The sequence below is a fragment of the Trachemys scripta genome, chromosome 13 (assembly GCF_013100865.1).
Source record: "Trachemys scripta elegans isolate TJP31775 chromosome 13, CAS_Tse_1.0, whole genome shotgun sequence".
Taxonomy (NCBI): domain Eukaryota; kingdom Metazoa; phylum Chordata; order Testudines; family Emydidae; genus Trachemys; species Trachemys scripta.
In genome coordinates this window covers 28,021,525-28,038,980 of record NC_048310.1, presented here as the reverse complement: position 1 = coordinate 28,038,980, position 17,456 = coordinate 28,021,525, and positions in this window count along the sequence as shown.

The following is a 17,456-nucleotide window of genomic DNA, read 5'->3' as shown; positions in this document are numbered from 1 at the left end:
GGCCCCTGTGGGGCCCAGGGCCTGGGGCCCCTCTGGGCGGCCCTGCTCAGTGCTTGTGAAAAAGGAAGTATTTATAGATTATTTTATTTTAAGAGGAACATCTGGATATTTTGAACTGGTCCTTGTTGGTACTGATTTATTTAGCATGTGCATAGTCGTCTAGCCAAGCGATGGCATCTTCAGTGGCGTGATGCAGTTCTTCTAGGCCACTGCTGAACCTAGTCAGCAGGCATTCCTCGACAATGTGCGTCATCGTCTGTGTCACGCCACAGCTGCACAAAGGGCTGTCACAAAGGCCCCCGCAATACTGGTTGGCTGCATAGAGACCTTGCCCGGTCCAGAACCTGTTCAACAGGGACCATTGGCGATGGGGCAGGTCAAAACCAGGTGAGCAAATTGTGGGGTCAATGACGAGGGACTGGTTGGGGATTATAACAGATATCCATTCCTCTCGCCAGAGTGTTTCCACCCTAACATCCTGGTGTGGCGGATGAGACCATAATGGGTGATGTGACAGCAAACGTGCAGCTGATGGTTAAAAAGGTCATTGTGCAGCGGCAGGCTTGTGTTGGCACATACTTTCTCCAGTAACTTGCCAGTGGCAACCTCTCGTCTGATCTGAAGAGCAATATTGCTCAGAACTGGGAGCCGTGGGAGTGGAATCGGACGCAGGATGCCGGAGATGATATACATGGCAGCATGTAACTGTGTATCCACAAGTTTGGTGTGTGACAATCAGCTCCATACTGGTGCGCAATACTCCTCCACTGAATACAAGGTGGCAAGAGCTGACGTCTGCAGAATTGAAGCAAGAGCACCCCATGATGAACCTGCCAGTTTGCTAAGAAGATGACTGTGCGTCTTAACTTTAGCTGCTGTCTTCTTCAGGTGGGCATGGTACTGATAATACCTGGCAAAAGGTGTTTCCAAAGATTTGTAGTTTAAGGGAAAATAAAAAGAATACAGGTATTTCTTAAATGGCAACCCAGCCTTGACCACAGCCTAGCTCAGACTGTCCAAATTCCCCTTGGAACGGGATCTTATAACTCCCACAGTGGTTTTGCATGATCAGAGTACAGCAGATTAAAAAAAAACCAAAGTCCACAACCTTGGTTTTAATGTAAGTCTGAAAGAAAAGGCTGAAATAGTTTATTTAAAGGGAAATCTCCTTTTCTAAAGCAGATTTATGCATGTGTTTTCTTATTTGCTGTCACCTTTCCCTACAACCGTTTCACAAATGGGTAATTCTTGTTCTGATTTTTTTTTCTGCCAGAGATGTTTTGTTTTCCTGTTGGCTGATGCTGTCTGTTCAGTCTATGGAGGATTAACCTACGCGCTGTTGCTAGGTGGCCTTAAGCAAAGAAATAATGCAGATCATAGACTCCTGCACATGTCCTGCATTCCTACAGTACATATCTCCATTGTTTATGGGTTTTTTTCTTTGTCCTGCTCATGTTTTGTTATACATGTGGCTTCAGGTGTGTGTGATAAATTTCATGTAAAATCAGGAGATTCTCGTGTAATTTTGGCAAAAAATAATGACCTTGTAAAATGTAAATTTAATTTTGACCTTAAAGTTTTCAGGAATATCGCAGGACTATTTCCATGCCTTGATTTTGTCTCTTGTCCCTTTTCTTAGTTCAAGCCCCTTTCACATTTTTCTGTATTTGAAGTTTCACTCTTGAGATGGTAAAGAGAAACTAAAAAAGCAGGAATGCTGAAAGGAGGATTAATGAATCAGCAATGTGGTGTGGCAGAAAACAAGGCTAGTGTGGTAATACAGAAGTTGAGTCCTTTTGTTAGACACCCTGATGAGCCTGCAATTGAAATAATGCAGCTCGTATCTAGGCATTTCACCATTTAAAAAAAGATAGTGTTGGAGGGAGTCCAGGGAAGAACTGCAAAAATATTTAAAAAAAAAGAACAGGAGTACTTGTGGCACCTTAGAGACTAACAAATTTATTTGGGCATAAGCTTTCATGGGCTAAAACCCATTTCATCTGATGCATTCTGACAAATATTTAAAGGGCTGGAGTTGAGATTTGGTTGAAAAGAAAAGATTAAAAGAGCTAAATGCTTATAGTTTGGCTTAGCAATAAATAAATGTCTACATATATCTATTATAATACTTTGTACTAATTTAGTGCTTTCCATTCAAGGATCTCTAAGAGTTCTACAGTACAAATACTAATTAAGGCTCACAACATCCCTGTGAATTACATGGTTATTATCATTTCCATTTTATAGATTGGGAAACTGAACCACTGAGAGGTCTGAGGGCCTCATTTTCATATCTGTGAGTGTATTTTCACATGCACAGTTACCATGGAATTGTGCACAAATAAACAATTTGCACATGCAATTACAGTAATTCTGTGTGGATATGAAAATTGAGCCCTACCTCACTAGTCCAAGGTTATAAAGTGAATCAATAACTTAGCTCTCTCTATCTTCTATAAGTCTCCGCTCCTGGCACCAGTCTGATACTTTGTATCACGCCAAAATCTTTGCACTGATTATGGCTGAAAATAATAAAATGAGGACTTTCATTTTTTTTAAATAGACCGTTTCAGTAATGCTTGCCCATTGGAGTTATATTCTGACAAATCTATTCTGTTGTTGAAGACTCATTTTGTTGCATTTATTGCTGATCTATGGGTGTTAAAGTTTTGTGTGTGTGTGTGTGTGTGTGTGTTTTGTTTTACTTTGACCCACTAATGTTGGAATTCTTCATCAGCATCATTTATCAAACATTTGTATTCCTAATCCTCTGATTAGAGCTGAGCAAATAATTCACAGTGAATAAATAATGTGATAAAAACTGCCTCTTTTGTTGAGACAATCTTCAAATTATTTGTTTTGAAATCAATTTGAACATCTTTTAGAAAATCTTATTCTATGTATTGATTTAATATTTTATATTAGAGCCATATTGTGTATGAGTTGTATATGTGGTTGGTCACATAAATCACATGGTATAGTTTCTGTTCCCTGGCTGAGTGAGTTCAGAAGTATTTCAAGTGTGAACACTCATACATGCAAATTTAAATATCAGTTTCTATGAACATTCATGAATATGACTAAAATTTGCTTGCCATTTAATTAAGATTTTGGCCAGCAAAACTCAAAGCACTTGAATTCTAGTGGACATCAAATACAAAACGGCCACAAACAGGGCTGAAGTGACTTCATTTAAAATTTTGAACAAATATTGGAGGAAACCTTTATTATTCTTCCTTGCCAAGCTCTAACTCCAATCAACTGATCCATGGTTATGTGACCTAAGGGACTGCAGAAGGCTTACTATAGATGTATTTATTTTTCCTCTTTTGTTTTTAGGTTTTGCTCACATGTTGAATCTAGCACTTTGTATTAATAAAGTAGGTTTGTCTGAAATGCCCACAGAATTTTTTTCTCCTAGCACAATGGAACATTTTCTATATACAAAGGACTCTGATGTAATATATATTTTGCAAAGCTCTTGTGTACTTTCTCCTGAAGTTCTTTAGTTCAGTCATGTGTATTCAGCATCGTGGAGATCCACAATATAGGAGAACAAAGTCACAAATGGAGATGAGATCCAGTTAGATATGGACATGAATATGTATTGCAAACACAGATAAAGGGAGGAAATGTCTTTTTGGATATGTAAAATACAAGGGCTAGTTCCAGAGAGGAAGGATGGGCTTTTAGTTAAGACAATGGACTGGGCTATGAACAGGGCCGGCTCTAACTTTTTTGCCACCCCAGGCAAAAAAAAAAAGAGTGCCGCCCCGCCGTAACACCCCCCCCCCGAGCACCATGCCATCGAAACCCCTGCCCCACCCCAAGCGCCGCCCAAAGCCCGAGCGCCGCGCCACGCCAACCCCGCCCCCGCACAGCACCACACCACCAAAGCCCCCATCCCCCTGAGCGCCGCCCCAGCCCCCCGCCCAGTGCCGCGCTGCTGAAACAAAAACAAACAAAAAACCTTGAGCGCTGCCTCACCGAACCAAAAAAACAAAAAACCCCGAGCGTCTCCCACCACCCCAAGATTGGCCGCTCCTTCCAAGGGGCCGCCCCAAGCACGTGCTTGGTCGGATGGTGCCTGGAGCTGGCCCTGACTATGAAAGACATGCGTACAGTTCCTAGCTCTGCCATCGACATCTTGTGTGATGTTGGGCAAGTGATTTAAGCTCGCTGTGGCTCATTGACTTGGCTGTGCAGTATAAAAGAAAAGGAAAATAAAACTTAAACAGGATAATAATATTTCTTGTCTTTTCTTCTGGTAATGGAAGTTGTGGAAAAGCAGATAAAACAGTTGAAGCCGAATTGTCTAAAAATGAGCCAGGAAGCACATATGCACAATGACTTAGGCTTGCAAGATTACTGTCTTGCACTGAGGTCAGGGAAAGGGAAGGAAAGGCAATATTATGTTACTTCCAAGATGTCTTAAGAGATAGGAACGTGGGTCTATGTACTGGCTAGTGGCTGATTCTGCCAGTCCTGAGCTGGCACAAGACAGCCTGGCTCCTCCCCAACAGCAGAGCTAAATGACAAATGCCATTATTCCATGGTTAGCTGCTTCATGAAGTAATATCAATGCCTAAAAATGTAAGCTCCGTAAATTTGAAGTAAATTTTAGACCAGATATTTTCCTGCGCACTACTTTACATTCTGGTAGACTGCAATCATTGGGGAAATGCAGCATGGGCAGCAGAAGTGCAAACATCCCATACTGAAGGAACCGCTTCTGCTAGTGATAGAAAAGGTCCTTCTCATGTCTCGAGCTCTCTGCTGCGGCTGCTAATTAGTGCCAAGAGTGGTAGTGACGTTGTGATGAGAGCTCCTATTCAACATGAATTAGACTCATTTCAGACAGACCATAAAAGAGCCATCAAATGGTAACAAATTTTGGTCAATACAAATAGATTTAAACCAGCAACCCAAAAGTGAAATTCAAGAGGTCTTGTGCGCCTAAGTCCTCCCACCTGAAACTCTTTGTACCCCATTGCCAATTTCCAGGGCTTTCGCCTGCTTCAAGAAAGTGAAACATGTGCTTTACCATTCCCTACGTGGGGTATGAAAGCTAGATGGCCCCTCTCATGGACTCATTTACTGTTGGCTTGACTCCTGGATGCGAGTGTGGCGATAATACAACCTCAGCCACATAATAAATAGTCAAAGAACTCTCTCCTTTTGTCAGACTATTTTGCGAAGGGCTGCAAACCATGTTTTGCTATTCTGGCTCATGTTGGCTGCTCAGAAGAAGAGCTAACTAAGCTGTAGCCAGCCAGCTGAGAGGGAACTTGAGGCATCCTGGGTGGCAGTGTGCCCCACATGCCCCACACAGCTGAAAAAATACATGGGGATAATGGGATGGGGAACCAGTGGCCATGATTTTCACAAGGACAGCTGTGCATGGGAACCATGAATAACCCATGATCCTGAGGGGAAAATCAGTGTTGTGATTTCAATGCTTGCATTGTTGAGGTGATCTCTGAAAGGTAAGGGGATGGTTACTTGCTTTGTAGGTTTGCTTTAGAGGAAAGCTGAGATGAGCCTGGAAGTTTGTAGGAGCCTAATTTGGGTATTGGAGGGCCCCAAAGACCATCAACTCTATTAGTCTTTATGAAAAGCTAGGAATCCTATGTATGGTAGGACAGACAATTTTTCCCTCTGATACTGACAGAGTAGCAAATAAACTGTATCAGCACCATCCTAATTAATTTATTTAGCTTTTTATCTATATTTTTCAGATGTTGAGTAGAAACAAAGAAAACTATTATTGTTACACTTCAAATTCTATCATAGCACTGTGATAAATTTGGATTAAGAGCTGATACAGGAGTAGAAATCTAACAACCATCAGTCTTATTAATCCCATAAATTGTTGGAACAGAGGCTAAAGACTGTAAAAGATTTACAGTTAAACAAGACTTTTGCATTTCCAAAGTTGCTGTCTCTCTGATCTGCTATTTCTTTTTTTTTTATTATAAGACCCCCTTCAACTTGTTGAGCAGCAAGTACAAAAATATCGTAAAATTGGCACTAAAAATGCTGCAACCCTCCAAAGAATCAGGCTGGGTTTTTCAAAAGAGCCTAATGTAGATAAGCCACCACTTCCCATTCAAAGACAATCAGAATTGGGAACCTGACTTCCTTAGTCACAGCCTAAAACTTCTGTTGCATTTCAATAAGTCTTCATGAATGAAAAATAGAATTCTAGATGTAATCAAAACTTTCTGAACTTAGAAGTTTGCACTGGGTTTGTACCATACCAGCAATACTTGGCCGTTGGTAAATGACTGTTTACACTGTACTCTGAGAATGTAAAGCAGTATATAAATGCTACGCCTTGTTAGTATTGATTGTTCATAATATCTCTTGTGCATAGCCTGGATGAATAGGTTAATCTTATTAATTATTTATCACAAAGTAACTAGCTGGATATTTAATGTGTCTATTTAGATATTGCATCTAGTGCTTCTCTGCTATCTGATTAACATTTTCTTCATAGAGAGGAATGACACTTGCATGCAGTAAGACATCTTATTTAACATGAAGTCTAGTGGTGTAATCATTTAAATTAGAACAAACTAGGCTTAGGGACTCTAGGCCTGATTCTAGTCTTGCTCAAAACAATTGACTTAATGGAGTTACTCCTGATTCACACTCATTTAACTGAGATCAGAATTAGGCCCTATGTTTGCAGGAACCAGACACTGCATCACCTGTGAATTTTCTCCCTATGATTCGGAGAGAGCAATGCTATTAGAAATCCCTAGTCATTAAACCAGTATTGTAGAAGTTTGGTAGCCTAGAAAGGGAAAACATAATGAATCTTGGTCTAAGGCAAGAAGCCCTGGGACTTTGTTGGGAGAGCAGAAAGACAGCTCTTGGGCTCCCATCACATGACAACCAATGTTAAGTGATTTTTAAAATAAGTTTGTCCTGTGACAGAGTACAAGGCAGTGCCTCAGACACATATTGTTTGAGTTGTATGGTCCTCTCCCATATGAAGCCCCTTTTGACATTATACCAAGATTATAAGGGTTGTCATCCACCATTTAAAAAGTTAGTGCAACTAATAAACTGGAGTCTGGAATTAATGCCTTTTGGTTGGACTCACAGAATATGGAACTGTTGTGGCAATCATCACTATCGTGTGGTTTGGACCTCACCTAATTACATGAGATTTTTAAATATGTAGCAGTAATAACATTTTTTAAATGCCAAAAACACATGCACTCTTTCTTTTTTAATGCCGTTTCAGAATGTGTTTTATAGTTAAGATAAAAAGTTTTATACTTTGGAGGTCTGAGTCTAATCTCACTTAAACTGGCCTGATCAAGAGCATTTGAAACCAATGTAGTTGCAATGGTGTAAAACTAGGGCAAGTGATCTTGTCCCATTCCTCCTAGTCTCTCCACTTGTGCCTTGTTGTTTCTGGACCTCCAACACCTCCCATCCTTCCCCTTTTCTGTATTTTGCACTGGTGTAAGGCTTCATAGTTCTATACCTCTGTGTCCCCTCCTGCTGCTCTGATCCTCACCAGACCTCTGAACTCCTCCTGATGTTCCTGATGTCCTTTCATCCCTGATGCTCTCAACTTCCAGCTCCCCTCCTGCTCTCCCACATCTCTTCCTCCTCTTCCTGTTCACCTCTTCTCTGATCTCCCCTCCTACTGCTTTGGACCTCTCCTCACTTCTGTTGCTCTGGATGTCCTTACTATTCCTGCTATTCTGAGCCTCCAGTCTTGCTCCCATCCCGACACATTCCTACCTTCTCACAGCTCCTGCTGCTTGATCTTCTTCCCTTTGACTCCTGTTGCTATGCACCTCCTCCTGCCCTCTTCAGCTCTGAGTTCCTTGCTGGGCCTGTAGGTCTGAAACGCTGGCTCTTTGTCGTCTCTTGTACTCCCAATAAACTAGTTTGAAAGCTGCCCCATCCAAGTGGTAAAGAGCAAGGATAACTATTGCTTTAAATACAAAAACAGCACCACTCTGTTTTCAATTATTCATTTCAACTAATATGTTAGGGTTTTTTAAAATAAAGAACTAACAAATTTTCAAATTTCACTGGTTTCTTTAAAAGACACCCTGAGTTTGAAAGCTAATCATTCAAAAAAAAAAAATCAGTTTCAGGTACAACATTTTCTTCTGAATACCTCCGCCAATATTTGCAACCTTAAAACAGATGTTTCACACAGCAATAAGAAAGAGACAAAGGCAACTGGGGGGAAACCTCACCATTTGGGGGAAACAACTCTACACAAAGTGCTGCCAACTGAACAAAGTAAACAAACTGGAAACTAAATAGAGAAATGTTTTATCTCTAATCACAAGTAGCGCATACGCATTCACTCATCCTTCCTTTAGTTGGATTTGTATTTTATTCTTTTATAGATGGTTTGGTTACATAACATACATATGCTTTGGTTTTTTTTATATAACATGATTGTGTAAATTGGGAGCCTTAAGTGACTTGTGTTTTGTTATGGTAGGGTTCCGTCTTTGTTTTTTGTTTTAAAATATACACGCTGCTATGTGTTTATACTAGAGAAGACAAGGTCTAAGTGCACTTTGTACTTGGAGGGAAGGGGGTGGGTTTGTGATGGTCCCTAGTTCCTATGGGAGTTGGTTCCATAATTTCAGACTGGCCCCCAAGAAAGCGCTCTGTGCTGCCTAGGTGAATGATGTGTTGGTTATATGGCGTATGGGAGTGTGTGCATGCTTAACAGTGATCCTGGCTAGATCTCTTTAAGATGTTTGTGCTCCTGGAAAATAAATTAGAGTTTTGGGCCTGTGGTTTTGCTGCCTGTTAGCATTTTAAAGGAACAAAATTTGGCACAATGGCAAGTTCTTCAAATACAGATAAATATTTTGTTTGTTTTTAAAAAAGTCTTAATCTTCTAAATCTTCTCTGGGAAAGTGACCCATCTTAAAAAAAAAAAAAGCCTCCCCAAAATTTCCTTCAGTCTTTTCTGTTTGGATTGGCTGACTACAGGCCTGATTATGTGGAAGGTAAAGAGGAAGCCTAATGAGCATAGCACATATACTATCATCAGTCAGATGATCTTAAACTGGACAACATTGGATCTCATACGAGGAAAATAAATGCTATCCTTCTAGAAAACCTGTACAGAATTTGCAGGGATTAAACCAATGGGGTTCTGTAAACATGTAAAAAGATTCTCTAGAAACTACTCTAAAACCCTATGGGATTTAATAGGAATGAGATCCTTCCCTAGGTTTTTGGAATCATCCACAGAATTCAATAGCCAGGATATAATTTTCTGTTAATTTCTATAGAACTTTTCTACAGGGTGAGTATAGCCCAAGAATAAAGGCCAAATGTTCTCAAATTGCCACTTGCTTCAAAGTTCATTCGAGTTACTGCACCAACTCAGAGGGGGAAACCATAAATATCTTAATATTAAAAAAGTAACTTCCTTATAAAATGTCCATTTTACAATTGCCTGGTGCCTCACTTTGCACCTGAGGGGATATTAATCAGCCTCACCACACAGTACGTCTTGCCTTATTGCTTAATTATATAGCGAAAGGGAAGATGGGAAAGAAGTGTGAGTGGAAACTGTTAATTCTGTAGTACAGCATTTGATTCAAGTTTCAGTTTCCTCTTCTTCAGCACAAAGGGAAGCAGATGGAGGAGGATGTGGCAGCAGCAGCCTAGTCTAAGCGCCCAGTGTAACCCAAAGGCACCAGTCACCCCTAACATCCAAACAAAGGCTTCATGTTAAACCAAGTGTCTTATTTTGTTGGGTCACTTTGAGCCACTCTGGCGATGCAAATACAGCAGACATTGGCTGCTTCTCCCCCTTTAGGGACTCTCCCAATATATGGAGTTCCTAACGGATATGAAGCTGACATAGCTAGTTTCTGTGCTGCTCCCCATGAACCCCCTAATGTGGCTGTCATGTCAGGGCAAGTAGAAGGTGTGGCCCGAGCACATTGTTCTCCAGCTACCCCAGCAAGTGGAGGGCTCCTTAGAAGCTGTTACCAGCAGATGGAAATAAGAGCAGCTCAGAGCAGGTTTAGATGACGCAGTGGTTAAAACCCTTGCAGTGGCCTAGCACTTTCACTATCGCTCCTATTGGAGGAGCTGAGGTAGTGTTAGCAATGGTGGGAAATTTTAGGGGGAAAATGGTTAGTGTGAACACAGCCCGTTAGGTACCCTCTTTCTTTATTATTCTAATAATGCTACTTTTAGCACTTTCCCCAAGGATTTCAAAGTACTTTACAGGGGTGGATAATTGTTGTTATCCCCATTTTGCCTGAGAAAATAGAGGCCCGGTGATGTGAGTTGCCCATCAAATCTACATCAAATCCATGGCACAGCAGGGAATGGAACCAAGCTCTCCTCATTCCTGTTCCCAGTATTTCCAGGTGCTTCCTTTCTTCTGTTTACAGGAAATTTCCTAATACAGTGGGAAGCTTTGAAAAAATATATTATTTGTTTTCATTCTAGCTTTGGTTTCCCTCTTCAGAATGCTTTAAAAAACAGATTCTGACTACAGAGTCTTTTCATGGTTTAGGCTGCTGCTTTGAATATAGCCCAGGTTAGGATTGTATGAAAGTTGTTACCGTCAGATTGCTGTTTGGTGGTGTCTGTCTAAGATGTGGTATCAAAGCATCCCAGTCCAGTTCCCAGTGGACAAGTGTCTTTATCAGAGAGCCTCCCACCACAACGACACTAAATAACAATCTTGTTAGTTCTGTTTCAGCCTATGCTGAAATGCTATCTTGCACTCCTAGAAGTGGTACTTCTGTGTCAGTGCTGAGACTTCTTGACAGGCAAGTGTGGGAAAGCTTGCACCGCTACTGTCTGTGCTGAACCACTTCTGTGGATAAACAGGGGACCTCCATCTCTGGAGTTTTAATTCGAAGCCATCTCATGAATACTAACTAGACATGCAAACTATACATAATAAAACAAACCCAAAGACTCTCATACACATGTGATGAACAGGGGTAACACTTAACACTTGGGAGGGTCCATAACTTAGCTAAAATAACTACTCTTAGTCTATGGATAAGAGCTAATTTTAGATCAGTCTGGTATAGGGGAGAAGTTAATGCTCCATTAGTTATGTTAAAGGAGCTAAGGGTTCAATTCAAATAATGATTTTAAGCCACCATATAGTAATTGAGAATAACCTGCAGTAAAAGTTGCAGGAGGCCATACTATCTTCACTTTCATCCGCAACACTGCCGCTCACGTCAGGCTACAATTGTTCCTTATCATACAGTTATATTTGAACATGGCATCCATCAGACAAAGCCATGCAATATGCTTTACAGAGGCTTGTATGAATCCCCTCATTATTTTCCATACGCTGCACTGAAAAATTCCTTCACTGACTGCCAATTATGTTTTTACACTAGTTTTCAATTTTAAGTACATGTCCTTGTCTCAGAGTCTATCAGGGGTTGGAATGCTGGAAAAACTGTAAACAAATAAATTACAAATCCCATGAACTTGGGGTCTGTTTGCAACATTTACTGTTTGTGCAGAAACCAAGATAAAATTTAAACAAAAAAGAGGCTGCGGTGTATTTACTTTCTCCTCCCACCCCCCAAAAAAGTAGAAGCGGACTTCACTCCCTACCTTACAGGGAGGGCTCTGTGGATATGGTGAGCCACTCCATGGAGTCATGGGGGTGCATTTTTACTAGGAAAAAAGATGTGTTCTTAACTGAAGTTAACTAACATGAGGTAAAATCTTAGTGAACAAAAAGCAGTTTGTAGTTTTGACATGTTAGCAGGTCGAGTGAAAGACTATGGAGGAGCCTTTTGTTTACCTTGACCAGCTAATTCATGTCAAAACCACAAACTGCCTTGTCTTCATTAGGATTTTACCTCATGTTAGTTAACTCCAGTTAAGAACACAATTCTGTTTTTTGCTTCATGTAGACAAGGCCTTTGAGAAGTGCCAGAGATTCCATGAAGTCCACTTAGGGACTTTGCTATTGATTTGATGTGGAAGGCACTCTGGCTCAGATCCTCAAAGATATTTAGGTGCCTAAATACTTCTAAGGATCTGGTCTGCAGATGCTACAGTGATGGGCAGCAGTATAAAACCTGAGGGGGGCGGGGGAAGCTCTCTCAAAGTACAAAACCCATGAAGCACTATAAGTCACTCTTACATGAATATTCAAAAGACAAATATATGGCGCTGGAAAAGCTGAGCTCCTGAAGGGAATTCTGTCAAAAAGTGCATATCCTGTGGCTGCTGACTTCCCTCCCACACCATTTCCTGGAACACCTACTTGGAAATGAGTCTAAAATGAGAGTGGTTCTCAATATCTTTTGGAGGGGGCAAGGCCTCTTTCAGTGCTTGTAGGGTACCCCAGGCCTCCACAATTGCTTGCCTGTACCTGGGCAAACAGCTATGTGACTCCTGTGCTGATTGTCAGTTGGATGTGTCATAGTTATTGGGTCAAATTCAGTGTTGGTGTATGTCAGAGTTACTCCTCCAAAGTCAATAGATGCACCACTGGCACAAGTGCTGAATATAGAGTAACAATTCTTGGCACAAGTCCAGTTAACACACCCGTTAAGCATTTTCTTCCACTATGTGTCCTACCACTGAAACGCCTGTTTCCTGGGTCTGCCTTTGACATAGCATGAATTTCAGGGTACTGAGAAACTCCTCTGTTAAGACAGAAATGTGGGATGCCAGTTATTTATTTATGTAAAACATTGAGGTATTAAGTGAAAACACCATAGAAACTGAACTTGTATTGTTGGAAGTGCTTTTATTCAGGTCTTATGATGTACTGTGAATGCCACCTGCTTTTGTGTGGTCTAGTCCCATGTTTATTGTGATGATGCTTTTGTGTTCCCTATTTGACATATTTTACTGTAAATAAAGAGCAATACCATCTTTGCAACTATATCCACAGTGACATTTGACTCTCAGCTGAATGAGTGCATTGTGTGATGTGTTTTGGAAACATTATCTCTTTTTAGGAACTAATCCAGTCCTTTAAGTTTCCACTGTGTGACTGTATTTGTTTACAGATTCAAAAAGACCACTTATCTACCAAACTCCAAACCATTTATATAATCCAAAGAACAGGATAATGTTTTAAAACTCTTGCATTAGATCTGCATGGGTCTTTCCCTCAAACATGGGTGTTGATTTAGATTCTACATTATCTTTTAATTGGCACATAAGCTTATCAGACGTGTTAGATGGCTTTCAGTATAATGCAAGAATTTCCATATATTTCTCCTGGACAATATTCAGCATTTCTTACCTATGCTTTTATTTACAAAACATTATTTTAATATGAGGTGGTTATTGGTGCTGGATAGTCCACAATTAAGATTCGCCTCTCTGTGGTGGTTGATTCCCAGCTCTCTTACTGTACTTTAAAATGTTCCTCCATTTGACACTAGAACAGTTTAAAATCTTAATTCACGATGGGGTTTTCACAGTAATCTAGCGCAGATAGGTGCCTAACTCACTTAGACATCTGAAAATTCTAGCCTTAATAGTTTTTTCTTTTTCGCTTTTATATAATTCTACAATTTTTAAAATCTCAGTTTGAACTTAACTTTTATATTTAAAAATTGTTTTATTTTTGTTTTCAAAATCTCTATTGTCACCATATCTACATATAGGCAGAGCTGGTTGCATCACCTATTCTAAGGTTGTCCAACACTTCTGATTACAAAACCAAATTTTCAGTTGCTCCACTGATCAAATTCTGCCCTTGGAAACACATGTGCAAGTCATGCTGAATTAAATGAGTCGTGCTTGTTTGTCCAAGGGTAGAATTTGGCTTCTCTTTAGAACAGCTGGATAGTGTGTCTATAAGTGACACATGCAATCACCTAGCCAAATATTTCTCATAACTGTTCTATCATGGCCTGTGTCCACCATTGCCCTGGAAATATGGGGTGAGGGTAAAGCTGGAGGCTGTTTTATTACCAGTAAATGCAACAATAAGCAATGTCTAATCTTCTAACAAGGAAGATACATGGTATAGTTGTTTAGAATTATATTTTGCAAAAAAAAAAAAAGTGAGCATATGTGTAAATTAAAGGCAGTCCACAAATTCTTATGAAGATGTGATCAATGGTGTTGCAAAATTTGGATTCCTCTGACTGTATACAAGGGTCAGTCACTTATGATGGAAGTCACACCTCTGTCATGTCTAGCACATGGCTTTTCATAGAATCACAGAATATCAGGGTTGGAAGGGACCTCAGGAGGTCATCTAGTCCAACACCCTGCTCAAAGCAGGACCAACCACAACTAAATCATCCCAGCCAGGGCTTTGTCAAGCCTGATTTCCCTAGGTAACCCATTCCAGTGCTTCACCACCCTCTTAGTGAAAAAGATTTTCCTAATATCCAATCTAAACCTCCCCCACTACAGCTTGAGACCATTACTCCTTGTTCTGTCATCTGGTACCACTGAGAACAGTCTAGATCCATCTTCTTTGGAACCCCCTTTCAGGTAGTTGAAAGCAGCTATCAAATCCCCCCTCATTCTTCTCTTCTGGAGACTATAATCCCAGTTCCCTCAACCTCTCCTGATAAGTCATGTGCCCCAGCCATCATTTTTGTTGCCCTCTGCTGGACTCTGTCCAATTTTTCCACATCCTTCTTGTAGTGTGGGGCCCAAAACTGGACACACACTCCAGATGAGGCCTCACCAATGCTGAATAGAGGGGAATGATCACATTCCTCAATCTGCTGGCAATCCTCCTACTTATACAGCCCAAAATGCCGTTAGCCTTCTTGGCAACAAGGGCACACTGTTGACTCATATCCAGCTTCTCGTCGACTGTAACCGTAGGTCCTTTTCTGCAGAACTGCTGCATAGCCACTCGGTCCCTAGTCTGTAGCAGTGCATGGGATTCTTCCTTCCTAACTGCAGGACTCTACACTTGTCCTTGTTGAATGAGTCCTCATCAGATTTCTTTTGGCCCAGTCTTCTAATTTGTCTAGATATTTTGTCTAGGTATTTCACATAATTCAGGGATCCAGTAGTAACTGGGCTAGGCTACACAAGAAGAAGACTAAATGCATATGTAAATGGAACTTTAAACATAGAATATGCCATCCAAATTCCAGGAGGCACCATAAGCTCTGGAAAGTCTGTAAAAGCTGCAAGAAGTCTCTTGATTATCCCCCTTCCCCCTGGGGAAGAGATTTCCTGTACTGTACAATGCTCTTCACTTTGCATTTTTATTAAAACTCCCATGAATAAAGATGCAAGACATCTATGAGGAGACAAAATAGGTAATAGGTTCAAAACAAAAACATTTTATTAAACCATTAGTGCATGCACCTGCTATAGTGCTACAATCCATTCATCTTAAATATTACAGTAAAGTCTGTCCTGTAATCAGAAAGGAACTGTGTAGGTAGACCCTGGCATCTGTGTAGGGCTGCTCAGGCTTCAAAGGGCTCCTGTACAAAAGTGTGTCTCCTTGAGTTTGACTACAGGACTGGGGCCTTAGATAAATGAATATATGTATATCTCAAGCACATCTGAAAATCTATGCACTTTTGGCCCCAATCCAGCAAAGTATTTAAGCACATGTTTAAATGCTTTGCTGAACAGAGATGTGCTGATGAATCAAGAGCGTAGGAGAATTCCATATATATATTTGGGGCTAAAGATATTGCGGATGGGGAGGAGGATTTTAAAAATGAATACAGTTTTTTTTTTCTCTTCAAGTTTGTTGTTTTGATTTCTTCCTCACTAGATATGAACTGGATACTTTTTAATAGACATTGGCACAGAATAGTAGTAGTTTTGGACTGCTCCATCTTAGACACCAATCATATAGTTGGTATGAAACTACTCTAATTAAAGGGTTTTGAGATGTAGTCTGACTAGTCATCACACTTCAGGATTTCATCCTAGAGTCTTGTCAACAATTGTCTTGCACCACATATGGCTACTGAGTGCCTGATTCTGATTTCACACCAGTTTTTATATTGCTATATCTCCATTGACTTAAATGAAGTTACTCTTGATTCAGACTGGGATCAGAATCAGGACCTCGGGCTCTTTCAAATCCTTCCATCTTCATTCCAGGTTACCCTGCTGTGCCCTATTATTTAATACTGATCATGCCGATGTAGAGGAACTATATCTTGATTATTGCAATGTTATCGGAAATATGTTTTTACTATATTTTTAATGTTATGATAGTAATCTGGAGTAATACTGTGGAGGCATTGTAAAGCCTTTATTCTACTTTGAATGGAACCCACAGCCTTTGTCACCACTAAATGTCCATTAAAATTGTACCTAATGATGTATTAAAAAACCTTTATAGGTAAGTATGGGATTCAGTTAAGTGAAACTAATTTACAATTTTAGATCTCATTTGTGAGTTTATGTAAAACACAAAAAGATGCTTTCCAACTGAAAATTGTTACCAGACATATTATTTAAATATCCTTTAGTTAAATTCACTACAGTGCTGTGTTATTTTAATGTTTGAGTCAGCTAGGTTAGCTCTATTGAAATCAATGGAGTGATGCTGACTTACATTGGCTGAGGATCAGACCCACAGTACCTGTTTTTAGGTATTTCTAATGTGCCCATCATCATAATATGGTTCCACTCCACCCAGATATTTGCTCTTTTGAAGTCTAGACCTTTCCTTTGATTTGCTTTAATGTTTTAAGTCTATAATGTGATTGAAAACAGTTCCTCTTAAGGAGGTCAGTATATAATGAATTACAGTTAAAGGTGTGTCTTGCTCCTAAAAGCTGTACAATTATGTTACGAAAAGAACCCCGCTTATAGTGACAGAACCTCATCAATAATTGTTTCTCTACCAATTCCAGTAATAAATCTAGCTCAGCATCAAGTGCTCTATACGGTAAGATTACCATATTTAGGATTTTTCTAGAATACTTTCTATCAGAGAAAGGTTCAGGAAACTCTAGTTACTGCTAAATTTAACATATTGGGAAAAAAAGAAGACAAAATAAATTTCCCAACTCCAGTTTCCAGGGTGTGTAAAAGTTCACATACAATCCCTTTACCATGAGCAGGTGAACTCTCAATGATGGCCAATCCTTTTCAATTACTTTGACTATTCTTGGGAGGTTTTTTTGTCATTTCCCACCCTGGATATAGATAAAAGGAAACTAAAAATATACATGCATCTGACTCAGGGGCATATTACAAGATCTCACCATTAAATAAGGAACCCAGAATCCACCTTTTAAGATTTAGAGTAGACCAAGAATTCAGGAAGTTTTCTCACTTCTGTAATTGACAGACATTGTTAATGTCTGATCTTCCCCATATATGATTGAAGAAATATTTACCTGTTTCCACCGCAAGAAGATCGTGTAAGTTATCTCAGTGGGATACAGGTGTTTTATGGTTTCAGGTTGCCCTGGGTAACTAGTAACCAGGGGAATGAATTTTCCTTTTCTGGGCTTTAAGACTGAACTTATTGATCATGA